The sequence below is a fragment of the Mirounga angustirostris genome, unplaced genomic scaffold (assembly GCF_029215605.1).
Source record: "Mirounga angustirostris isolate CCGP_5_RB_7025 unplaced genomic scaffold, mMirAng1.0.hap1 SCAF_5, whole genome shotgun sequence".
NCBI lineage: Eukaryota > Metazoa > Chordata > Mammalia > Carnivora > Phocidae > Mirounga > Mirounga angustirostris.
In genome coordinates, this window is record NW_026991713.1 from 21,849,538 (window position 1) to 21,876,596 (window position 27,059).

A 27,059-nucleotide genomic window follows, 5' to 3' on the forward strand; every position below is an offset into this window, starting at 1 on the left:
GGAGCAAGCATGTAGATGCCATACATAGAAGTAGTAGATGAGTTCACTCCAAGTGCCTGAATTGTAGAAGGAATGATAAAGTTGGATAACAGAGGGATATTTCATTCTTAGCCTCCAAAACAAAATAAGAAACTGGATCATCAAAGCATCTTGAACGAATGAATGAATGGATGAATATATTTAAGGAAAGTTTTTAAAAGAACAGAGGAGTGGAAAGATCAGCTTCATTTTACTAATGTTGACATTTTGGCAGGCTAATTCCTCTTCACACTTTACACCCTTTTGATTTTAGTTGTAATTTCATTTCTTTGGTAAGCTTTTCTTTCTCCCCCAAGTCTGGACCAGTGGCTGCTCATAGCACCCTATACTTGCCCTTTATGATGACCTATAATTGCCCACTTGTTTGTCTAGTCTCATACCTACATTCTTTTAGCTCCATAGAGAAGAGACCATGTTAATTTTATCAGCTCTTTTATTTATGGCATTTTGCACAATTCCTAGCTACATATAAGGTATCCCAATGCATTTGCTGAATGAATGAAGTGTGATGGAGTGGAACTCTGCATGTGTGTGCGCACACATGTGCACACACTGGCAGGTGCACAAATGCATACAAACATGAATGATGGGAGTTAGGGAATTTCGTACAAGATATTAGAATGAATCAAACTTACCACATTAAAAACTATGGTAGTAGTAGAATCTAGAAATCTGTGGAATTTAATGGAATTCAAAAATCCTACTAAATATAAAAATATAATGAATTACACTTACCACTTTGAAAATTATGGTACCAGTAGATTGTAGAAATCCATGAAACTTAACAGATAGACTCCAAAGACCTTATTAAATATAAAACATGATATTTTATAAGGAAAATGTCAACATGCCATGAGAAGGATGAATTACTATACAAATAATATTCAGAATAGTCACAAGTTAAAGGATTAAAATTGTATTGGCTCAAAGATTTATGTTCAAAACAACATTGAATTAAGTGTGGATGATGTTTTTGACTTTTTTTTTTTAAAGATTTTATTTATTTATTTGAGACAGAGAGAATGAGAGACAGAGAGCATGAGAGGGAGGAGGGTCAGAGGGAGAAGCAGACTCCCCACCGAGCAGGGAGCCCGATGCGGAACTCGATCCCGGGACTCCAGGATCATGACCTGAGCCGAAGGCAGTCGCTTAACCAACTGAGCCACCCAGGCGCCCCTGATGTTTTTGACTTTTACATGGGGAAGAATTTCTCATAACAAAAGCAGTGGAGTTGATCACAAATAAAGTGATCAATATGTTAACGACTACAAAAACAAGATCATCTGAATACCACAATGTATCAGATGAAAGTAAAGAGGCAATTGTTTACACTATAAAAAATTTTAACAAATGGTTACTATCTTAATAAAAGGAGTTCTTAAAAATTGTAAGAAGAAATACCCATATATTAGTAGGAAATTAGATTTAAAAAATAGACAATTCAAAGACTATATTCAGTTGGACAAACATATTCCACTTCACTAGTAATTAAATAATTAATAAATACAAATTAACATAGGAATATAATATAACATTTAAAATTAGAGGGGCGCCTGGATGGCTCAGTCGGTTAACAATCTGCCCTTGGCTCAGGTCATGGTCCTGGAGTCCCAGTATGGAGCCCCACATCAGACTCACTGCTCAGCGGGGAGTCTGCTTCTCCCTCTCCCCCTGCTCATGTTCTCTCTCTCTCACTTTCTCTCACTCTCTCTAATAAATAAATAAAATCTTTAAATAAATAAATAAATACAATCAGAACAATTTTTAAATTATAATAATGCTACAAGATGAAACCAGAGAGGGAGACAAACCATAAGAGACTCTGAATCTCAGGAAACAAATTGAGGGTTGCTGGAGTAGAGGGGGAGGGGAGGGGTGGAGGGGCTGGGCAGTGGACATTGGGAAGGGTTTGTGCTATGGTGAGCGATGTGAATTGTGTAAGACTCATGAATCACAGACCTGTACCCCTGAAATAAATTATACACTATATGTTAATAAAAAGAAAAATAAATAAATTATAATAATGCTGATAAGAGCAGGCTAAGGATTGTATTCTTTTCATGTACTGCAGTTGGAATAGGAATTGATACTTTTCTGTAATATAATTTAGCAAATGTCAAGATTCTTAAAAATGTTCATACCCTTTGAACTAGCAATTCCACTTTTAGGAATTCATCCTATCATAACCTAAGATGAGGTTCATAAATGGAAAGTTTTTTTAAATGTAATTTCTTAGATAAGTATTTTTTAAATTCCAGTATGGATGGGACACTATGTTAGATGTTGGGGATATAATGGTAAACAGAACAAAGCACTTGCATCTCGGGGGACATCCAGACACATAAACAGATGATAAGTATAACAGCTAATATTTAAATAGGTGAAGTTAATAAATAGTTAAATAGGGACTGTTGTAGGTGCTTTTAATATAGTAACTATTTTATCTTCACAACAACCTGACAAGCAGGTACTATTATAATCTTACTGAAGACAGAGGGATTAAGTGATTTTTTTCAAGGTCACTCTGCTCATGTTGGCGATAGGTATTTAAACCCAGGAATGTCATTAAACCCACACTGTTAACCACTATGCAGGGACGGATATAATGCAGAGTCCATTATTTAAAATGCTATGAAGTTATCCATCAATAGAAAAAAAAAGTTAAAGAAATTAATCTATATTTAAATAACATAATTTTATTCAGTCATGGTAAAAAATGACTTTCCAAAATCTTTTAGTGACAGGAGAAATATTTAAAATATAATATTAAATAAAGTTGGATACAAATCAACATAAATACAATGAATCCAATTTTATTATTAAGAAGTATTATACATACATGTATGTATTATACATATTTATATGTTCATAAATAACATTTCTGTATACATATTCATTTAACATTTGTTTTCCACACTAGATTCTGAGTTGATAAGATTAGGTGCTTTTTGGTTGGTTAACCACTGTATACCTAACAATTACCACTGTGCCTGGAACTAATAAATAATGAATAAATTTTCATTGAATGAATGAATGGCAAAAAAAAAAGCCTACAAGAATATCCACCTTAAAATGCTAGTAGTAATTCTTTCTGAATTCTGAAATTGTGGGTTATTATATTTTTCTTTGTTATAGTTTTTAGTGTAAGTTTACAAATTAGTATAAATTTAGTATAAAATAAAAACCAGTGAACATGTATAGATTTAACTGATCTAGGTTTTTAGAGCAAAACAGGTTCTAAAGGAACTTGTATTTAAACAGAATTAACAACCATCGGTCTTAGATGGCTTAGGCATCAATCTGCTAGAAGATAGGAGATTGAACTAGATGATCCTCTGAGATTTCTGATAGATACAGGTTGCCTGGTATGCCAGGCATTAATTTATCATCTCTTAGCTGCAAATTTATATCCCATTGTCTGCTCTGCAAAAATGGAGATAAGCCCTTTAAATATTTTTTTCTTTGCCAGCATGCACAATGTTAAGCTTTGTCTGTTGAGGATACTAGAGACAGATAATAGGAGAAAGGGGAGTTCTGGTTTTGTAGTGCTTGCTGAGCAGGCTCCTGCAGTATGATGATGCTCCAGCATTAGGTTCCTGCGGTGCATGGTAGTCAGCAGCACCCAAAAGCCTAGAGTTTATTCCAGCACCCACCTTGGGCAGTTTCACCAAGATACCTTCCTATGAACAGTTTTGCCTGGCATCCTAGAGAGCAGATTTCCAACAAGTGCTGGAGCATAGATCTTCAGCAACTTACTCTGGCATGGCACCCTATTCAGTGCCTGTTATGCAGTGAGCCATGGCTGTGCCCTTCCTGACCAGTCTGGATCAGCCTTGGCTATGGGGGGCATCTTCCTTGGGCACTCCATCTCAGCCCTAGATTAATGGCTGCTCCTTATATCTGCTATTCCTATATTCTTTAGAGTTCCCTTACTCTTTACTAGCCAGTCCTTCAATGTGCCAATCTCCTGTTATAGTTCTTTATCTATTAAACTTTTCCTGTGTAGTTTCTGCCTCCTGATTGGACCATGACTGATACACCTGCATTTTGTGAATTTTGATAATCTTATTATAATTTTCATTTTCCTCTCTTCACTGAAAAATAGGTAAAGGATATCAATAAAATATTGCAAGGGGTATGTTTATCACAGATGTAAAGAACCATAATTATTAAAATATAGAAAAGGAGATATAAAGAAGTCTCCTCAAAGTATATAAAATTCCAAATATGCAGGTACATGATGAAGCTGGGTAAATATCTCTTAAGCAGGGAAGGAGGAAATATAACGTATTAAGGAAAATATTCCCTTCTGCAATGGTAAACAGCATGAAAGCAGAGCTATTAGCAAACAAGGTATTAAAGGGAAAAAACTATCAGAAGACAAAATGATATACGCAAATAAGAAAATCTGAATCTCCATATAGAGGCCACCAAATCAGAATGCCAAACAAACAAAAGTGAGCTCCTTTTTTGCAGGGCAGTGGTGCTTATCTAATTCTGAATATGATTCTCTCAAATTAGTATTGCTCACCTTTTATTTAGAGGACAACTAAAAAAGAACAGAATGAACCTGAATGTTCGTTAAGGAATAAATTTGCCACAGGAGAAATAAATAAATAAAATTGCAAATGCAGATCTGATGTAATTATTGAAATGAATTACACAGAGAAATTTGCATAAAAACTAAAGAAATAATTCTAGCACTATCCTAATCTGTGGTTACCAATTATGAAACCTGAAGGACATTTACCTTATTTCAGGGGAATTATGGGTTAATGCAGAAATTCCACTGGATTAGGCCTTCTATGGCCTGGGTTTAAAATTGGGATTCAAAGAAATGATTATTTACAAAGATTTTGAGACAAAATGTTTATCAATTAAAGGAAATATATGTGAAACAGTTAACATGTTACATTGCATGAAATGTGCACACAATAATATTAAATATCATACTGGTGGCTACTAATGGTAATAGAGCCAAAGGTCATATTGACCTTTTATTGGCATCACACATTATTATTTATTTGTTCAAAAGCCTTTGAGGTTTTTTTCTATACAGAAACTACTATACGAGGAGTGGTGATTGATTTGCAAATATTGGACCATGCTTGCATCCTGTAATAGATCCCTCTTGATCAGGGTGAATGATTTTTCTAATGTACTGTTGACTTCAATTTGCTAGTATTTTGTTGAGGACTTTTGCATCTATGCTCATAAGGGATATTGGTCTGTAGTTCTCCTTTTTAGTGGAGTCTTTATCTGGTTTCCCCCCAACTTCTTAATTCTCTATCCCAGGTTGTTTGAATCATACACTTACCTTTCATTCAATTTGAAGTCAACAAAAACACAAGATCTTGGGTATTTTTCTGTCAACTGTTGTTACCTCACAGGTCCCCTGTCTCCTACTTGTGTAATTAACTTTGTAACCAAAATACACTGAATAATCTTATCCATGTTAATATTGTGGGCGTTCGGCCCAATGATCCAGGACTTAAGGCCATTTTGGCATTTGTTGCATTAGCTCTCCTTCCCAATGTTGTGACAACCATGAATTTGATAAGCATTTCTTTTGAGAATTCATCCAGATTAGAGATGAGTAGTTCCTATTTGATAAGGACCTTTTATATGCCAGACACTATACGTATATTACCTTACTTAATGTTCACCATGAAGACATATTGAGGCTCAGAGAGGTTTGACATCACATAGAAAGAAAGAGACAAACTTAGAGTCTAGATCTTTGATTTTGAAGTACATGTTTTCACTGTTATATTTATGTTTTAGTACATAAGAAATCACATGAGAAACAATTACATGTTTCCTAGGCTTTACCCAAGAGTGTCTGATTCATTAGGTCTTCTAGGTAGAACCCAGGAATCTGCATTTGCGAATTACTGTATTACTTCATGATATCGCTAATGAACAGGAAAGGGTCTGTGGCTCACATCAGACCCCTGCGGGATCGTACTAAAGGTTTCCTTCCTGGCTGTTTAGGTCCATTTATTAATACACTCCTGATGGAATACATCACATTATGCTATTATATAACTTATATTTACTATTCAGTTCATAACATTTTGAGGATACTTCTTTTATATTGCATGAAGCAGAGGAGAAACCCATGTGTCAATAAGGAGCTTAGCTGAAATCAAGATAATTTACATAAACATAAATTCATCCTTTCATTGGACTATAATCATAGTAACCTCAACAGAAAAGAAAATTATTTTGGTATTCAACTAGTGGTCTCCTAGTTGATGGATGCCTCAAGTAGTATGATTACACAGAAAGAAGAGCAGGCTTTGGTAAGGAAAATGAGAGTACATTACAGACAAGTGCCATCCTTTCCCAGTTCCTTTGAGAGCTGGCCCTGGGAGCTAGAGAAGAAAGCAGCAGACTAGTGTCATCAAGGGACTGTTCTATGGAGGAAACGGATGGGACTAGAGCTGAAACCTTAAGGAATAGGCAGGTCCTGGCATAAGGATGGAGGACGTAGCAAGAAAAGTGAAGGGAAAAAACAAGGACAACATCCAGGAATTGATATGCTGAATGAAAGAGATCAAAAGGAAACTAGGCTGACCAGAGTATGGTTTATGCTCTGGAATCCTGGGAGAGAAGATGAAATTGGGCCAGAATATAGAAAGCATTAAAAGCACAATAGAAGAGATTAGATTTAATTTTATATGGCCAGAGGGACTCATAGGTTTTCAAGTATGAAGTGACATGAGAAAGCAGTGTAATATAAGGTGATAATAGTAACAGTCACTACCATTTACTGTGTGCCTGCCATATGCCAGGATTTTTATAGGCAATGCATGCATTTACTCTCCATAAATTTATGAGGCTGGTATTATCTCAATTTTGCAGATAAGGAAACAGACTTAAGGGAGATAGATTCATCTAAGAGTTCACAGTAAAATGGAGTGAAATCAGCACTTCACCCATATATATCTGACTCTAAAGACTATATCACTCTGTGCTGCTTCTAATGAGATTGGTCTGAGGTCCTTGTAAGATTTATACCGGGGGGAAACAAAGATTCCAGTTAAGAGAAGGTAACCTAGGCTTGGGTATTGTGATTTCATTTTGTATACATTGGGCTTGAGAGGTTAAGACCACTGTTTGGGAGTGGGAGTCAATTTAAGATTGAATTATAATAGAAAGCAAATTACAGGGTCAAATTTACCCTTCATATGAATGTATCAGAAAGTAAGTTTTTAAGAATTATTGGGAATCTTTTACTATAGCTATAATACTCTATAAATTATTTAGAAAGAAATCTAGATTCTTAAGAGAAATAGACCTCATGTATATCAGGAAAAGTTTAGGGGACCAATATACAAAAAAAAAATTGCCATTGATAGTTGAGGTACTCAAATAATCTCTAGGTGCTTAATCTTTTAAGTGAATAATTAATGGACTTGTGAGATCTCTCTAAGGTTGTTATAGTGTGATTTTTATTTCTAGATGAGTCTTTTGCCTGATGGGAGTGGCATCTCAAGATACCTTGATTTCTTTCTTTCTTTTTTTTTTTTTAAAGATTTTATTTATTTACTTGACAGAGAGAGAGACAGTGAGAGAAAGAACACAAGCAGGGGGAGTGGGAGAGGGAGAAGCCGGCTTCCCGCAGAGCAGGGAGCCCAACCTGGGATTCGACCCCAGGACCCTGGGATCATGACGCTTAACAAATGAGCCACCCAGGCACCCCAAGATATCTTGAGTTCTTGATAATTTATCCTTTTATATTACATGCAACACAGATTATAGGAGATAATGGAAATAAAAAAGTGAGTCTCATCATGTTCATTAAAGACAAAGCAGAATTATTAGTGCCTGCAAGAAAGTACTTATGGCAGGACTCAGTCTGTGTGGTTTTCTGAAGTCTTTCAGTATTTCACAGTCTGGGTAAAGATTTTCTCCTTTCAGATGTTCACCAGAATGTTTGATGTTTATTTCATTCTTATTTATGCTTTTGTTTTAAGCACTACTTCTCATGACTTCATGAAGCCATTTCCACCCAGTGATTCAGACAGGTGTGAAGTAATTTAAAAGCAAGCATGAGCTAATTTTACGAAGGTTATCCATACACAAAAAGAAATTTCACAAAGCACATTTTTCTGACCTAACCTGGGTACTAACTGTAGCATTTGGTTCAGCTCTGCAGGTAATGCCAGTTGTTTTTTTAAAAGGTCTGCATACCCTTTTAAAGGATTTGCGTTTTTGGATCAGAATGAAAAGAGACCCACTTCCTTTCTTCCCGTATATGTTCTTCCTCATCCCCACCATAGGAACCCACAGACACTATTTTCACTAACTCTCTGTGCACCCTGGTCAAGTGATTTAACCTTTTTAAAGGTCACTTTCCTCCTCTTTAAAATGAAAGAGTTGAGCTAAAATGCTATCTCTTTAAAGTCTTTTTTACTCTTCAAGTTCCATGATTCCTTCTGACACTTTGGAATCTTTATATTCTTCTATTCCCTTTATATATATTTAGCAACTTGAACCTCCTAACTGTACTAACATCACTTTCCATTGTTCCACCAAGCTATTTCTTGCATTACAACCCACTTGCTAAACTGTTTTGTCTCCCTTCCAATTAATATGACCTCTTCTAAAAGAAGTAGCCTACATTTCCTCCTGTGTCCAGCTTAGAGAAGGCTGGGGTTGAAGAAAGGAGTTATTCCTCAGGTCCCTAGATTTTACCCATCTGACTCTTTAGACTGCTTTGTTGACCCATTGATAGAGTAACAATTTGATAATACCCCACCCAGTGTTACTGGCCAGTACCTTTGAGAGAAGATGAATTAAGATCATCTTATCTGACACCTAAAAGTGGTTCCATTTTTAGATACTTCTAAAGTTATTAAAATTATTTGTTCTTAACACAGAAGTTTCCAGGTTGTCTTTTTCAGAAATGGAAAGGACATGGTCCATAGCCAACTAATGTCAAAATAAGCAGTTTTACCTTTTCTAAGAATTAGCTTAAATGCTTTTCTTCTTTTTAAGCCATTTGAAAACAGCAGTGATTACAATGAGAAAAGTGCTGCCTATTTAAGAGGTAATTATAAGGATATGAAATTGACAACAAAATTAGTGTTCTTAGTTGTTTTTTAAAATCATATTAGCACTTCCAGAGCAGACTAGATAAATTTCTTTTCTATTGCTTATAGCTAATTAAAATATTAATACATTTGGAGGGCGCCTGGGTGGCTCAGTCGTTAAGCGTCTGCCTTCGGTTCAGGTCATGATCCCAGGGTCCTGGGATCGAGCCCCGCATCGGGCTCTCTGCTCAGCGGGGAGCCTGCTTCTCCCTCTCCTACTCTACCTGCTTGTGTTCCCTCTCTCACTGTCTCTCTCTGTCAAATAAATAAATAAAATCTTTAAAAATAAATAATAAAATATTAATACATTTGGAATACAAAAAATGTGACTGATCATATGCAAATATTATTTTGTGCATAGAAAATCACCTCTAAGAAAATTAGATACAAAGGATATATAATCATGTGGTTGTTGCCCAAATTAATCTTTAAAACCAGTGGTAGGTAAGAGTTTATTTTTTAGAAAGTTATACATCTTAAATACCTAGGGTTTAAGGAAAATAAAATATAAAACCACAAATGTTTTTTTTCTTTGCCAGAATCTAATGTTCATATAAAATTTCATTTATGGGTCCAGTATTTATCATTTGAACCTTGTTTAACAAAGCATACCTGCAATTCTTATAATTCCTATATTCTACAAACCTGAGAGCCTCTTATCAAGTAGCAGACAATGCTATAGGCAGTGAGAACACAGCTGAAAATACATGGTGTCTGCCCTCAAAACGTTCACCTAAGAATGGAAAACAATTATGATACAATGTTATGAGTGCTACAACAGAGGGATGTCTTAGCTCAGGCTGCTATAAAAATATAAGTTGAGAGGGCTTATAAACAAATGTTTTTTTCTCACAGTGCTGGAGGCTGAGAAGTCCAAGATCAAGACGCCAACAGATTTTGTGTCTGGTGAGGGTCCTTTTCCTGGTTCATAGATGGCAGTCTTTTTTTTTTTTTTTTAAGATTTTATTTATGTATTTATTTATTTATTTGAGAGAGAGAAAGAGAGAGCATGAGCAGGGGGAAGGGCAGGAGGGAAGGGAGAGGGAGAGAATCTCAAACTGACTCCATGCTGAGTGCAGAGCCAGACCAGGGCTCAATCCCATGACCTGAGATCATGACTTGAGCTGAAACCAAGAGTCGGAAGCTCAACTGACCAAGCCACTGAGGCGCCCCTAGATGGCAGTATCCGTACTGTGTCCTCACATGGCAGAAGGGGTGAAGGAGCTCTCTGGGATCTTTATTATAAGGGCACTAATTTTACTCATGAAGATTCCACCCTCATGACTTAAACACCTCCCAAAGGCTCTACCTCCAAATATTGGGGGAATAGGTTTCAATATATGAATTTTGGGGAGACATAAACAGTTAGTTAATCCATAACAGGGGTATATGAGGTGTAGTGGGAATAAGTATGTTTGTCAGGAACAGGGAAACTTTCTCAGATGCTATAAGTAAGGCTAAAAGGATAAGTGTGTCAACAGATAATATGGAGAAAGGAATTAAAAATAGCATGGGCAATAGCATACACACATATATGCATGTAAAGTGTTTTGTGTAGCTGGGGCATTGAGTTCATAGGGAGAATGATGACAATTGAGGCTAGTCAGGGAGACCAGATCAGGAATAGCTAATAATAATCATACATTTGTCAGGGTAAATAATGCTAGGTGCTATAACAGTTCATAAATCCTAGTGGCTTAATACAACATAAGTTTATTTCTTGCACACACAATAGTTCGATTGAGTGTAAGGTGGATACCCTTCCATGTGGTGAGTCTGGGAACCTGGCTTGTTCCTTCTGGTGCCATCAGCTTCTGAAAGCTGGTTAATAGTATTAAATGCTGCCTAGAGGTCAACCCCAAAAGACCTGGAAAGTGCCCACTAGGTATGGCAACAAAGAGGTCACTGGTGATACTTTCAGGGGCAGTTCCATTGGAACATAGGAGCAGAAGCCACAGTGCATTTGAGGGATGCCAGTAAACAGCAACTGATCTTTAAAAATCTTGGATGTGAAGGAAAAGAGAAAACAAGGATTATAGATCAAGGGAGACATATTTGAGGAGCTATTTTATTATTTGCTTTTGTCTATTTTTACCATGAGAGAGAATTGAACATGATTATATGCTGAGACCTATGTTCTTTTGAACTAGGTTAGAGGAAAAGGTTGTAGATGCTGAGAAGAGAATGATAAAATTGAGTAAGTGAAATCCAGAATGGGCAGAAGGCAATGAGATTCAGAGGACAGATAAAGGGATTAACCTTACAACTAGAGGCCTTATGCCTTGTTCATTGACCTGGAAGAGAAGCAGATGAGAAAAGGAAGAGTAACTTTAAGGCTTTTTCATAAATGTCAAGGACACTGTTCAAGGTTCGAGTATCTGTCTATGATAACAAACTTCAAATAATAGAGAAATAAACCATCCATTTTAAAGCAATTATGAATGAAGAGGAGAAGAAAGAAACTATCTGCTTCATTTTATTTAACTAAATTATTCTGTTAGTTTTACCATTTCACTTTCAGGTATTAGATAATTGGGTCCATTCCACTTTTCTCCTTGTAGAATCCACAGCATCCACAAAAGTGATTAATTCTAAAGTGTTAAGGTGGACTATCAGTATATTCTAATAAGTTTAGGGCAGTTTACCACTCTAGCTTCACTTTTCCTTTTCTAAAAATGCAGAGATTTACTGACTCTTGTGGAATCATAGAATGTCAGTGTAAAAAGTAAACTTAGAAAGCTTCACAGATACCCCCAATGGTACATGCACACATTCATTCATTCAGTGAACATTTAATGAGTTCCTGTCCCTTTAGACTTATCCCAAGTCAGTCTCTTCCTTATTGTCTATATTTCAGGCATACTGGCCTTCTTTCAATACCCTAACCTCCTTTCAACCTCAAAGGCTTCTCATACTGTATTTATTCCATGTGTTTACAGTACTCTCTGCCCCAACCTTTCCTTACTCTGACTGATACCTACCCATCTTACAAGTCTCTATAATTCAAGCCATTTCCTTAGAGAAAATTTTTTTTTTCTCATTAAACTTTTGTTCTAATGGGTCTCAAAATTCTGTGACAGATTTTTGGTCAAGTTGTTTCCATTAAAAAGTACTGATTTTAAAAACGAATAACTTAAAACTGCCACACACACACACACACACACACACACACACAAATGGTCCACAAAACATTCTCCTTTCCTTCTGAAGGTTTTATGATGCATTGTTATCATTAACCAGTCCTTTACTATTAAACTTAAATGGTCAATTGACACAAACAGTTCTGAGACCATTCTTCCACCACTGATTAAGACTGGGGTGGCAGGTATTGGGGATAATATTCATTTAGACTCTGAGCTTTCTGGGCAGACTTGGTGACCTTGCCAGCTCCAGCTACCTTCTTGTCCACTGCTTTGATGACACCCCCAGCAACGTCTGTCTCATGTCACAAACAGCAAAACAGCCCAGAGGAGGATAGTCAGAGAAGCTCTCACCACACATAGGCTTGCCAGGAACCATATCAACAATGGCAGCATCACCAGATTTCAGGAACTTGGGACCATCTTCCAGCTTTTTTCCAGAACGACGATATATCTTCTCCTTCAGCTCAGCAAACTTGCAAGCAATGTGAGCTGTGTGAAATCCAGCACAGGTTCATATCCAGCACTGATTTGGCCTGGATGGTTCAGGATAATCACCTGAGCCGTGAATCTAGCTGCTTCCATTGGTGGGTCATTTTTGCTGTCACCAGCCACATTGCCCTGATGAACATCTTTGACAGAAACATTCTTGACATTGAAGCCCACATTGTCCCCAGGATGAGCCTCACTCAAAGCTTCCTGGTGCATTTCAACAGACTTTACTTCAGTTGTAACATTGACTGGAGAGCAAAGGTGACCACCATGCCAGGTTTAAGAATACCAGTCTCCACTCAGCCCACAGGGACAGTACCAATACCACCAATTTTGTAGATGTCCTGGAGAGGCAGACAAAAGGGCTTGTCAGTTGGACAAGTTGGTGGCAGACTGCAATCCAGAGCTTCAAGCAGTGTGTTTCCACTGGCATTCCCATCTTTACAGGTGACTTTCCATCTCTTGAACCAAGGCATGTTAGCACTTGGCTCCAGCATGTTGTCACCATTCCAACCAGAAATTGGCACAAATACTACCATGTCAAGGTTGTAGCCAATTTTCTTAATGTAGGTGCTAACTTCCTTAACGATTTCCTCATATCTCTTCTGGCTGTAGAGTGGCTCAGTGGAATCCGTTTTGTTAACACCAACAATTAATTGTTTTACACCTAGTGTGTAAGCCAGAAGGGCATGCTCACGGGTCTGCCAATTCTTGGAGATACTGGCTTCAAAGTCACCAACACCAGCAGCAACAATCAGGACAGCACAGTCAGCCTGAGATGTGCCTGTAATCATGTTTTTGATAAAGTCTCTGTGTCCTGGGGCATCAACGATGGTCACATAATACTTGCTGGTCTCAAATTTCCAAAGGGAGATATCAGTGGTGATACCACATTCACGTTCAGCTTTGTTTATCCAAGACCCAGGCATACTTGAAGGAGCCCTTTCCCATCTCAGGAGCCTCCTTCTCAAATTTTTCGATAGTTCTTTTGTCAATCCCACTACATTTTAGATCAGATGACCAGTAGATGACCAGACCAGTAGTAGACTTGCCCGAATCTATGTGTCCAATGATGACAATGTTGATGTGAGTCTTTTCCTTTCGCATTTTGGTTTAGGTTGAGTGGTGGTTTTCATGACACCTGTCTTCTGGTGGCAAACCCATTGTGAAAAAGTAGAGAAAACTTTCTTTGTCTGACTTCCAAATTTAGCTTAAATTCCCCCATTTAAACATTCTCTTATTTTCACATATCTTTCTGTCATATTACATGTAATTTAAGTTGTGTTTAATTACTGTGTAATTTTTTTATCTAATGACTCTGTCCTACTAAACACTCTTCCTGAGTTCAGGAACCATACCTGTTTTGCTCACCCCATGTTCCTAAGTCCCTAGAAGAGTGCCTAGAACATAGTAGCTATTCAATAAGAAGTTGTTGAATGACTGAAGGAATAATGACACCCAGTGTTTGACTCTGAAAAATACTGAGTCAGAAAGAATCCTTGTTCCTCAGGAACTCATACCTTATTAGGGAAGAAGTCATGTAAACATGTAATTATTAAACATCATAGTGGCTAGGAAAGCATATGTTGGATCAGAATGCTGAAGTTGAAAACTCCTGGCCTTCCTTCCATACAAACTGTTTATCATTAAGCAAAGAACATAATCTACCTAAGGCTCAATTTCCTCATCTATAAAATGGGGGAAATTATAGTACCAATCTGTGGCAGATAGTGTAGTTGGCTTTACTCCTTACCAATTCCAGTTCCATTATATCTTACCTTCCTACCATAGAGCCTGAAAAACCCAAAACACAAAAAACTTCATTTCTAGATCTCCTTGAAGATAAGTTCCACTTGGAACTTGGGTCCATGGAGAATGTTAGAGGCAGAAGGGAGATGAGAAGGCAGTGGCCACATGTGACAAGTGTGGTGGTAGAGACATATGGTTCTTCTGGGACAGTTCCAGTGGAATGTCTTAAATCTAGGTTAGGTGCTGATCCTCATGGGTGACACCAATGAGCAGGTCTTCTAGGATGGCCAAGTAGTGTGAATAGTGGGTATTTCTTCTGTTGGCTTTAACCCTGGGTGCCTTGTTTCTGATTGTGAAACTCCAAGCTTGATTCTCTAGCCCACAAAGATTCTATGAGTTACTTAATTCCTACAATAAATTCATTTCTGTTTCAAATAGCTAAATGGGATTTTGTAGTCTACTATAATGAAATCTGGAAGATCTAGTCAAACTAATAGTTTGTTGAAAAGGTTAAATATAAATGGAAGCTTTGTCCTTGGAATCTGAATATAAAGAATCAAACTAAGTCAATCCAATACTACATTAATATTACTTTCTCTGATTTGGTATCAATACCCTTCCCCAAATTCCTTGAGGAGTGAGTTTCTTGATTGGTTACATGTATATATGGGTGTAGGTAAAATTTGACAAGCACTTAATTAAGTTGCTACTTTAAAAATATAAATATAGATAGAAATAAATCTGGGAGAATACACAGCTCAGTTGTGTTATTTTTTCTTCATATTCATCCATATTTTATGATTTCTCAGAAATAAACACATATTACTTACATATCTTTAAAAAGACAAGTCTTTTAGCTATTAATCTGTCTACATTTGTACTGTCCTTTCATTTTTAAAAAAAGTTCTCTAGAGGTGCCTGGGTGGCTCAGTCATTGGCCATCTGCCTTCGGCTCAGGTCATGATCCTGGGGTCCTGGGACTGAGCCCCACATCGGGCTCTCTGCTCATCGGGAAGCCTGCTTCTCCCTCTCCCACTCCCCCTGCTTGTGTTCCCTCTCTTGCTGTCTCTCTGTCAAAATAAATAGGTGAAATCTTTAAAACAAAACAAAAAGTTCTCTATATGGTCAACTAATCATCAACAAAACAGGAAACAATATCTAATGGAAAAAAGTCTCTTCTCAAATGGTGCTGGGAAAACTGGACAGCAACATGCAGAATAATGAAACTGGACCACTTTCTTACACCATACACAAAAATAAATTCACAATGGATGAAAGACCTGAATATGAGATAGGAAACCATCAAAATCCTAGGGGAGAACACAGGCAGAAATCTCTTTGACCTTGGCCATAGCAACTTCTTATTAGCCACATTGCCAGAGGCAAGGGAAACAAAAGCAAAAATGAACTATTGGGACTTCATCAAGATAAAAAGCTTCTGCACAGGAAAGGAAACAATAAAACTAAAAGCAGCCTATGGAATAGGAAAAGATATTTACAAATGACATATCTGATAAAGGGTTAGTATCCAAAATCTATAAAGAAATTACCAAACTCAACACCCCAAAAATGAATAATCCAGTCAAGAAATGGGCATACGACATGAATAGACACTTTACCAAAGAAGACATACAGATGGCTAACAGACACATGAAAAGATGCTCAACATCACTCATCTCAGGAACATACAAATCAAAACCATGATGAGATACCACCTCACACCTGTTGGAATGGCTAAAATTAACAACACAAGGAAGAATAGATGTTGGCGAGGATGTGGAGTAAGGGGAACCCTCTTGCACTGTTGGGAATGCAAAGTGGTGCAGCCACTCTGAAGAACATTTTGGAGGTTCCTCAAAAAGTTAAAAATAGAACTACCCTACAATCCAGCAATTGCACTACTAGGTATTTATCCAAAGGATACAAAAATACAGATTCAAAGGGGTACATGCACCCCGATGTTTATAGCAACATTATCAACAATAGCCAAACTATGGAGAGAACCCAAATGTCCATGAATGGATAAAGAAGATGAGGTATATATATCCAATGAAATATTATTCAACCATCAAAAAGAATAAAATCTTGCCATTTACAACAACATGGAGAGAGCTAGAGTGTATTATGCTAAGTGACATAAGTCAGAGAAAGACAAATACCATACGATCTCACTCATATGTGGAATTTAAGAAAGAAAACAGATGAACATATGGGAAGGGGGAAAGAAAAAAAAGAAGAGAGGGAAACAAGCCATAAGTGACTCTTAATGATTGAGAACAAACTGAGGATTGACAGAGGGAGGAAGGTGGGGAATGGGCTAGATGGATGATGGGTATTAAGGAGGGAACTTGTGATGAGCACTGGGTGTTGTATGTAAGTGATGAATCACTGAATTCTACTCCAGAAACCAATATTGCACTATATGTTATCTAACGAAATAAAAAAAAAAGTTCTCATATGCACTAATCTCATGACAACCTTGTTAGGTATTTAGTAATTTTGCCATTATACAATATGCAAATGAAAGGCAAGAGATACTAATAATTGGCCTAGTCAGAATTTGAATGTAGGTCTTCTGACTCTAAGTCATGTGCTTTCTTGCTTTACCCTAGCTGGTCAGCAGTTCATTGAGAGCAGCTCTCTCTAAAATGAAATAAATTTTTATTATCAGCACCAAATGAAAGACTTGAATTGCAGGCCAGATGGTACCACTGGTTAGGTTTGCCATTTGGGGTGAGGTAATAAGTCTTTATTAGTTCACTTCTATGTATAAAATGATAATACCACAAACTTCTTGTCAAGATGGCCCCGTAAGTTCACAGTACATACCAATGAGTAATAAAGTATACGACTAAATATCAAAAAGACAAGGCCAAGTTCAAAAACCAGGTAAACATTTCAGTGAACCATAAATGGAATAGAAATCCAAGTAGTACACAGACTTTAGGACTGGGGACTCTGACTCCGATCTAGTTTCTGTATGGCAGAGGGATGAAAAGTGTTCTGTGCAAAACTGGAGATGAGATCCAATCTTACTCTTAAAAGTCAGGGTTTGGGGAAAAACAGGGAGCAGGAGAATGGGTGCCTGAAAACCAAAATTCAAAAGTAAACAAAAAAATCACATAAAACTAAGAAGTACAGCCAACAAAAACCACCCAATTCTGATTCATTTCAGATAAATTAATGTCATGGAACACATTCTAACAGATTTTTATTTTATTTTATTTATTTTATTTTTATTTTTTATTTTTTTTAAAGATTTTATTTATTTATTTGACAGAGAAAGACACAGCGAGAGAGGGAACACAAGCAGGGGGAGTGGGAGAGGGAGAAGCAGACTCCCTGCCAAGCAGGAAGCCCGATGCGGGACTCGATCCAGGGACTCCAGGATCATGACCTGAGCCGAAGGCAGTTGCTTAACCAACTGAGCCACCCAGGCGCCCCTATTTTATTTTATTTTATTTTATTTTATTTTATTTATTTGACAGAGAGAGACACAGCAAGAGAGGGAACACAAGCAGGGGAAGTGAGAGAGGGAGAAGCAGGCTTCCCGCTGAGCAGGGAGCCTGATGCGGGGCTCAATCCCAGGACCCTAAGATCATGACCTGAGCCAAGACAGACGCTTAACGACTGAGCCATCCAGGCACCTCCTAAGATATATTTTTAAAAGCTTGAAGAGATTTAAAAATTCATTTAGAAAAAGCAAGAAATTATTAATAAGAAACAACACAACTATAAGAGGTAAAGAGTAAAAAGGAAGTGAAAAATAACATTTAGTGAAATGGGTGTAACAATATGTACTCTCTTAGCTTATAAAATTACAAGACTATTGTGAGGACTGCACAGGAATATGCGAGCTTCTTTTTTGTAAATTAAACTTTTCATACTTTGGGATGGGGAATGGCAAGAATAGTCTGGGAGATCTCTGCGAGGGAGGTCATGAGCTATGGAGCTGGCAAGGAATCGGGGTAACTTTAAGAAAAGGAAAGACTATCATAAAAGAGAAAATACATTGACAAATTCCACTTTATTCTAGAATTTGCCTAAAGAACCAGTCTTCTGGGACACTAACTATGATCTATATGTTAAGGAAAAAAGAATTTATGCTTTTTTAAAGTTTCCCATAAAACAGCACACTTCTATTTCTTGTAGAGAAAGGAGAATGGAAAAAAGTACTACATAAATTAAGGCTATCATTATCTTTCCCTTTTAGGGAAAAAAAATGCCATCTGGGGAGGAAAATGTCTGGACATTGAGAATTTATGCTTTTTCTAATGTGCATTTCTATGGGAATATACATTTGAAATTGGGCATGCAAACCTGAATTTGTGTATGGTACATTTTCATGCAAATGTGCACATGCGTATCGTAATGCTTGTTCTGTTCCACTCAAAAGTGGGTGGAGATATGAATATTATTGAGCAAGTATAATTTTCATACAAGTATTGTGTGGGCAGCTTCCATTCTGGCAAAGCATCTTAGCAAAAATGAAAAGCTCAGATAAGAACAGTGGGATTTTGTAAGTGTTAATATTACAGTATGAATGTTTCTAATCATTCTCTAAGCCTGTTTGGTCTTGAATTAAAAAGAATAGAACCATCACGCCAGAGGGCAAATTGTCACATGGAGAAAATTGATAGATGGGAAATAGAATATAGTACTTCATCCTATCTTTTTAAAAAATATATATTTTTTTAAGGGAGAAAGTGGCCATTTGAAATTCTATATTTTGGAAGTCAGGCCAAGCATGACGTTTGACCTAGGTTTTAAATATTCTATACTGTGAAACTGAGATACTTGTAAAAACTTTCTGAAGGAATTCAGAGTATCTAACACCAGCAAAAAGCTCCATAGCCCCAAATCATATAAAAACTAAGTCTGGCAGTGGTTGGGGTTTATTAAGTATGATCGAGTTGTACCCTCCCCACAACTCATACTGTTTTAAAGAAGCTGGGAACTGGAAAGGTGATTTTGATCTCTCTGTAGTCTAGTGGAATCAGTGATTCTGAGGTGTAAAATAAAACAGTGGGAGTAGAAAGGGGCTGGAACTTAGACGAGGGAAGGACATTTTCTTGACAGTGAATAAGGAATAACCAAGAAGCCTCCCCAGAAACATAATCAGGTCTGGGAAACAACAAAAAGAAGCAAATAGGGAACAGTTCTGTAACAAGATTTCAGTTCTGAGTTTGGGTGACTTTGGAGTGTGCAATTCCCATTTAGAGCTGAACTATGGACCTAGGACCTAGAGCTTAGACAACAAGAGCTTTTTGATTGGTGACCCAAAGAACTTTCAAAGCATCTCACCCAGTGATCAGTGCAAAAGTAAAGGCTATATTAGGATGCAAAAATGGAGACATATTAAAGATCTGATTTATGTATAAAATTGTGCCATCCTAAAATGAGTAATGAAACTGTGCTTGTAATTATGCACCTGCTTCTGTTTCTATTCTTGGAATCAACAGATTCTTATTACCTCTTGCCTCAATTATTGCAGTAACCTTCTAACTGGCCTTTAGCCTTCAGTCTGTTCCCTATCTAAAGCATTCTACCACTTAGAACAGTTCAGTGGCTCCCTGCTGCCTTTTAAGCGCAAAATATGGCAGTCATATTTTCTGTGATCTGGAGCCAAACTTACCTGTCCAGCCTTGTCTGCCATTACTTTTCCCCATGTACTTTTTTAAAATTTAAATTCAATTTAATTAACATATAGTATATTATTAGTTTCCAAGGTAGAATTTAGTGACTCATCAGTTACATATAACATCCAGTGCTCCTTCCATCAAGTGCCCTCCTTAATGCCCATTGCCCAGTTACCCCATCTCCCCTACACCCCTCCCTTCCAGCAACCCTCAGTTTGTTTCCTAGAGTTAAGAGCCTCCATGTACTTTATGCTACAACCAACATGTCTAATCCATCATTCTCCAAACATCCTCCAGAGTGGTGTTTCTAAAAACACCAGCATGATCCTGTTACTACGTAACTGAAAACCCTTCAGTGACTTTCTATAGAGCTGCTTTGTAGGATCAACTTTAATGTTATTAGTCTATAGGACCCTCTAAATCTGGCTCATGTCAAGCTCTCCAGCCTTTCCTCTGACCACCAGACCCTAATTTATCCTGTTCCAAACCTATAACCCAGTCGTATGGAGCTACTTAAAACTGAATAGGCCAACCTCTTTCTTGCCCTGAAGCCTTTGTTAAAGTTGTTCCTTCTGCCTTGTACACTCTTCCTACTCCTACCATCCTCCTGCCTTCAGTGCCCCATGGTCCACCTGGAAAAAAGAAAAGAAAAAAAAAACCCTTATTATTTTTTCCAAGATTCAGCTCAAGCTCATCTTCTTTGTAAAAAGCCTTTACATTTCTATAAAACTTAATTACCACCTTCCTCACAGACACCCACTACTCTTTCTCCTGTAACCCCAGTGCCAAGTGCCTATTATTATCATTAAAACCGTAGTATGTCTTTTTCATTAACCATTTCCTAACATGTCTACCACCTCATTAAGGGCAGGGACAGCGTCCTATTTACTTTTGCAACCCTAGGACAGCACACAATGCCGAGAACCGAATAGAGTTCAACAAATAGCAGCAAAGTGCTAACTCCTTGAGAATAGGGCCCTGTGGTATGCCCATTGTGCTTTATGAATATCTGTTGAGCAAATAAATAATGGATATTTATAATCTTTATGCCATCTTTACAGGCAATAATAAAGTCTCTCTTGCAAAAACAGCACACTGTGTATATTATAGAGCAGTGCTCCTCAAACTTCAATATGCTTACAAATCACTTCCAGATCTTGGAAAAAATGGTACTCTGTTTCAGTAGATCTGAGTTGGGGGACCACGATTCTACATTTCTAAGGCAGAATCCATTAGGAGATGCCAGTGCTGCTGGTCCTCAGATCACACTTTGAATAACAAAACTATAGATGACACCAGGGGGAGGGATTTCACATGAGAGGTTCAGGGGAGGGACAAGTAGCAGAAAGAACTCAACGAAGGGAAAACTACTTAGTGGTGCCACAGGGTTTACCCAGCTGTGAACATATCCAGGAAGACTTTTTGGGAGGTTGTGCTAAAGCCTGGGGTTTTATCTTTATTTTCTTTATTTCTCTATCACTGTATCTCTGAGAGTCAGGCTTTTCCTTCATTCATTCCCCCACTATGATTCAGCTTGCATGATTTTCTCTGTATAAGATCTCCCCAGGCTCCATTTTTAAACTAACCTGAAGCTGTTCTCCTATTTGCTTTTCATAAACTTAAGTTCTCTCTGCTTCATTGTCCAAACCCTGGAAATCCAATCTTTTCAGTTTTCAGAAGGCCCTCCAGCTGCCTGAATTGTTTTGCCGCCATTTTAATCAGAAACAGCTTTTCCTTTCCCAGTATATGAACCAACTTCACCTCTGCAGAAGCCAATTTCCCAGGTGTGGCTGCTTTGATTGATAAGCACAGATCTCATTCTGAAAGACTTGCTGCTCTCCCCACCCCACCATCAGAAGAACATGAAGTAGTCAGGATTTTAAACTGTAGGGTGGCTTAGGAGAACACCAGAATTCTTACTGTTGACTGATCAAAGTAAATGTCATAAAGGAAAAGCAAATGTGGAGAGAAACTGGAGGTTTGGCTGGCAGTTGCAGGAGCTTGTGAATGCATGTAATATCATGAAAACCGCCAATGCTTTGCTAGTGTCAATTTATAATTAGAGATGCCATTTTAAGGTGAATTTTGACATTTACTGCTACTAGTTGACTTTTTCAGTAATATCTAGCTCCATATGATAGCATTGTCTCTTTCTTTGAGAAATTAAATAAATCCAGAGGTTTCAGATTCTATTCAGGAAACCATGAACATCTTATAAAACCATTTTACACCTTAAATTATAAGCCATTATTGTCAGAAACACACACAAACACAAGCATATATGTGATTATAGTTTAGTTTAATTGTAGAATTTATAAATGTGAGATTATAAAATTTTATTATTTGGAAGAAAGTTAAATGATTACAAACTTCCCCCCCCCCAAAAAATCCAGTGGATCCATCAATACCTTGTTTACATAATCACATTCAAATTCATAAGAATAATGTATTTGAAATCTAAGTCATACACTTTAACATTCCCCTTAATCTAGGAAATATAACCTAGATCCTAAATTAATACTAAGTTAATGCTAGTTAGTACTGAGCAATATAAAGTTAAATGGCTGATGTGCCATTTAAAAATAGACTTGTTTGATTAATTTTGCACTGATGGGATGAAAATTGGCCTGATTTTTCTATTGGTATTAAGCTAGCACATGCTTTAGCTGAGTTTAGAACTTCCACTGACTTCAAAGGAGGCATAGGTTTCTTTTTAGCATCTTGAAGCATGAAAGACCAGATTCACCATATGACATGCTGGAAACTTGTAAATATGCATTTACTTGCTGGAGATTTCAAACTCAGCGATCGGCACAATGTATCTTTAACATTTGTAAAACATCTGCAGCCATTAAAAATTGACCCCTCCTCACTCCCAGCCTTTCTAAAATAGATACACACAATCTCAGAAGATAATTCTTTGGGGGAAAATGCTATCTTGAAAACAATCATAAGTTGTAGAATTTCAGAGCTGAAATGAATTCTAAAGCTCATTGAGTTGGCTCCCGTTTTATAGCTGGAGAGGAAGTGGAGTTCTGGAAGGTGAGAGAGCCACATCGAAACTGCGTTTCCTGGCATTCAGGCCAGAAACCTTTCCATTACCATTGTTTACTGTATATGGGTATTGAATAAATCTAACAGAATTTAATTAGATCTCCAATAGACATATTTTAGAAATAAAGCATTAACTTTTACAAGAATAGGTACAAGTGTAACTGATAGGTCTCCGTGTGAAGGAAAATTCCCTTCCATTCAGCCATACCACAGGTTTTCCCCTAGTAGTTAGCCATTAGATTGAATCTTAACTACATTTAATTCTCTTATGAGGCGAAAGACATTTCCTAGATAAGGTAAGCTGAGAGGTTAAATAGAGCAGGATTCTCTTATAAATGAAAGGAATGCACCTTGATTCTTAGGTTATTCTACAACCAAAATACCAATACCAGTTTAAAGGAGAAGTAAGCATAAGCTTAGGACTTATGAACAATGATAAATGTGAAAGCATTTTGTAAAGATTTTATTTATTTGAGAGAGAGCGAGGAAGCACAAGCAAGGGGAGGGGCAGAGGGAGGAGAAGCAGAGTCCCCACTGAGCAGGGAGCCCAACTGCAGGGCTCCATCCCAGAACCATGGGATCAGGACCTGAGCCCAAGGCAGAGGTTTAACTGACCGAGCCACCCACAGGCCCTAATGTGGGTGATAACTAAGGTGATAACTTTGGAAATTATGTGAAGTATAAATGGAGGCTTAGACAAATATTTGAAAAATGTTCATCACAAATATGATAAAGGGTTATATCCTTAACATATAAAGAGTTCATACAAACTGATCTAAGAAAAACACTTAAAACTAATAGAAAAATTGCCAAAGACATGAACTAGCTTTTACTATGAACATGAAACATATTTAAACTATTAACAGTACTAGAAATGCAGATTTTAAAGGGCTTATATTCTTTACCTATAAAAGTAACTAAATTTCTCTCACTTTTTTCATTGATACCTTTTTTCTCTTATAATGTCATCTACTGGCTATAATGTGGTAAATATACTATAATTTAAAATATATATACTATATTTATAATCTTTCTGAAAAACTGCTTTAAAGTATATATTAAGAACCTGAAATGTAGGGGCGCCTGGGTAGCTCAGTCGTTAAGTGCCTTCGGCTCAGGTCATGATCCCGGGGTCCTGGGATTGGCCCCACATCAGGCTCTCTTTCAGTGGGAAGCCTGCTTCTCCCTCTCCCACACCCCTGCTTGTGTTCCCTCTCTTGCTGTGTCTCTCTCTGTCAAATAAATAAATAAAATCTTAAAAAAAAAAAAAGAACCTAAAATGTATGCAGAGCCTTTTATCAAGTGAATCCACTTTAGAGAATGTATATCAAGGATCAGATGCAAATCAATATTTGTGGAGAAAAAGGCTAAATATATCATCATTTATAATAATGAAAAATTACAATAAATAAAAATGTGCAAACAAAATTAAAGGACTAGATAAATCATAAAATATCCACAGGAGGGAATATTTTATAATTTTTAAGAACCATGTTTTCACATGATATGTAGGAACCAAGAAAAATTTTGGCAACATAATGTTACATAAAAAATAAGAATAGTTTTCGGGTGCCTGGGTGGCTCAGTTGGTTAAGCGACTGCCTTCGGCTCAGGTCATGATCCTGGAGTCCTGGGATCGAGTCCCGCATCGGGCTCCCTGCTCGACAGGGAGTCTGCTTTGCCCTCCAACCCTATCCCCTCTCATGTGTTCTCTCTCATTCTCTCTCTCTCAAATAAATAAATAAAATCTTTAAAAAAAAAAAAAAAAAAAAAAAATAAGAATAGTTTTCATCAAATTTGGAAAAAATTTAGCCATTATTTCTTCAGATATTTATTCTGTCCTTTCTGTGTTTTATTTTGGGTAGTTTCAATTCCTATGTCTTCAAGTTTACTAGTATTTTCTTCTGCAATGTCTATTTTTCCCTATACCCTATCTAATGTATTTTTCATCTCAGACTTTGAGTTCTATCTCTAGAAGTTTGAAGGGGTGTGTGTGTGTGTGTGTGTGTGTGAGTGTATACACATCTTTCAGGTCTCTACTTAATTTTTTAAATATATGGAATGGAGTTCATATAGGATGTTTTAATATTTTAATCTTCTCATGTGCTAGTTCTGACATCTGTCAGTTTTGGGGTCAGTTTTGATTGATTAATTTATCTCCTCATAAGGTCATATTTCCTGCTCATTTTAATGCCTGGTAATTTTTTTTATCAGGTGCCAGACATTGTGAATCTTTCCTTGTTTGATGCTGGATGATTTTCTATTCCAAAAATATTCTTAAGCTTTTTCTGGGTGCAGTTAAATTACTTGGAAACAGTTTGATCCTTTTGGATATTACTTTTTGATTATACTAAGTCAGAACATAGCAGTACTACATCTAAGGCTAATTATTCTCTACTACTAAGCAAGATCCTTCTGTTTGCTCTACCTAATTTTAATCTGACTGTTGGAAACAGACATTATTCTTGCGCCCTGTGAGCACTGGTTACTCTTACCACTAATTCTTTCAAGTAGTTTTTTCCCCAGCATTAGGTTGTTTCCACATACACCTGTGCTGTTATTCAGATGAATAATCAAAGTAGTCCCTCTAGAAATCTTTGGTATTTTGTCTCTGTGCAACTCTCTCCTTTACATCCTCTGCCCTGACAACTCTGGTCATCATTGTCTTCCCACACTCTCAGCTTCATCTCTTCCTACCCTGGAGTCTACCACTTTGCCTAGATTCCCTTTTCTTGTGCCACAGCCTGGAAATCCTCTCAACGCAGTAAACTGGGCAATCATAGGATTTTTCTTGTTTGTTTGCTATGTCTCAGAGATTTCTATCCTTCATGCCTCCTGTCTAATGTCTTATAAACAATCATTTCATATATTCTACCTTTTTTTTCTTCTTCTTTTAGACAGGAGGTCAAATGTGGTCTCTTGTCTGGAAGTGGAAGCCCTTATTTTGTTGTCCTTTTTTCCAAAATACTGTTGAAATCAATTTATCTGTATATCGTAGAGTATAAGGAGAAATCTCACTACATACAGAAAATCTGAGAGTACAAATAATCCCCAAGTTAGTTTAAAACAAGTATATGCCAGTATTTGACAAAATTCAACATCTGTTCATGACAAAAAAACTCTTAACAAAGTGGGTTTAAAGGGAACATGACTCAACATAATAAATGATAAAGGCACAAGCCCATATCTCACAAACCCACATCTCACATCATCACCAAAAAACTATTAGTACTGATAAACGAATTCAGTAAAGTTGAAGGATACAAAATTAATGCACAGAAATCAGTTGTATTTCTATACACTAATAACAAAGTAGCACAAAAAAAAATTAAGAAAGCAATCCCTTTTATGATTCACTAAAAAATAAAATACCTAGGAATAAACTTAACCAAGGAGGTGAAAGATCTATACTCTGAAAACTATAAAACACTGATGAAAGTAATTTAAGATGACACAAACAAATGGAAAGATATTCCATGTTCATGGATTGGAAGAATTAATATCATTAAAATGTCATTCTACCCAAAGCAATTTATAGATTCAATGCAATCTCTACCAGAATACCAACAACATTTTTCACAAAACTAGAACAAATAAAACTAAAATTTGTATGGAATCACAAAAGATCCCAAATAGCCAAGGAAATCATGAGAAAGAACAAAGCTGGAAGTATCACAATTCCAGATTTAAAATAGACTATATACTGTGTAATTAAAACAGTATGGTACTACCACAAAAATAGACACATAGATCAATAGAACAGAATAGAGAGCCCAGAAATAAATCCATGCTTATGTGGTCAGTTAATCTATGATAAAGGAGGCAAGAATGTACAACAGAAAAAG

The 27,059-nt window shown here is 36.9% G+C and overlaps 1 protein-coding gene and 1 pseudogene across 1 annotated transcript in view; one reads left to right on the forward strand and one right to left on the reverse strand.

Annotated features, from left to right (window-relative positions):
• ANKS1B (ankyrin repeat and sterile alpha motif domain containing 1B) overlaps positions 1–27,059 on the forward strand; it is a 1,110,621-nt gene that overhangs the window by 532,751 nt on the left and 550,811 nt on the right. The window lies entirely within an intron of this gene.
• LOC123843394 (elongation factor 1-alpha 1-like) lies at positions 12,306–13,879 on the reverse strand (annotated as a pseudogene).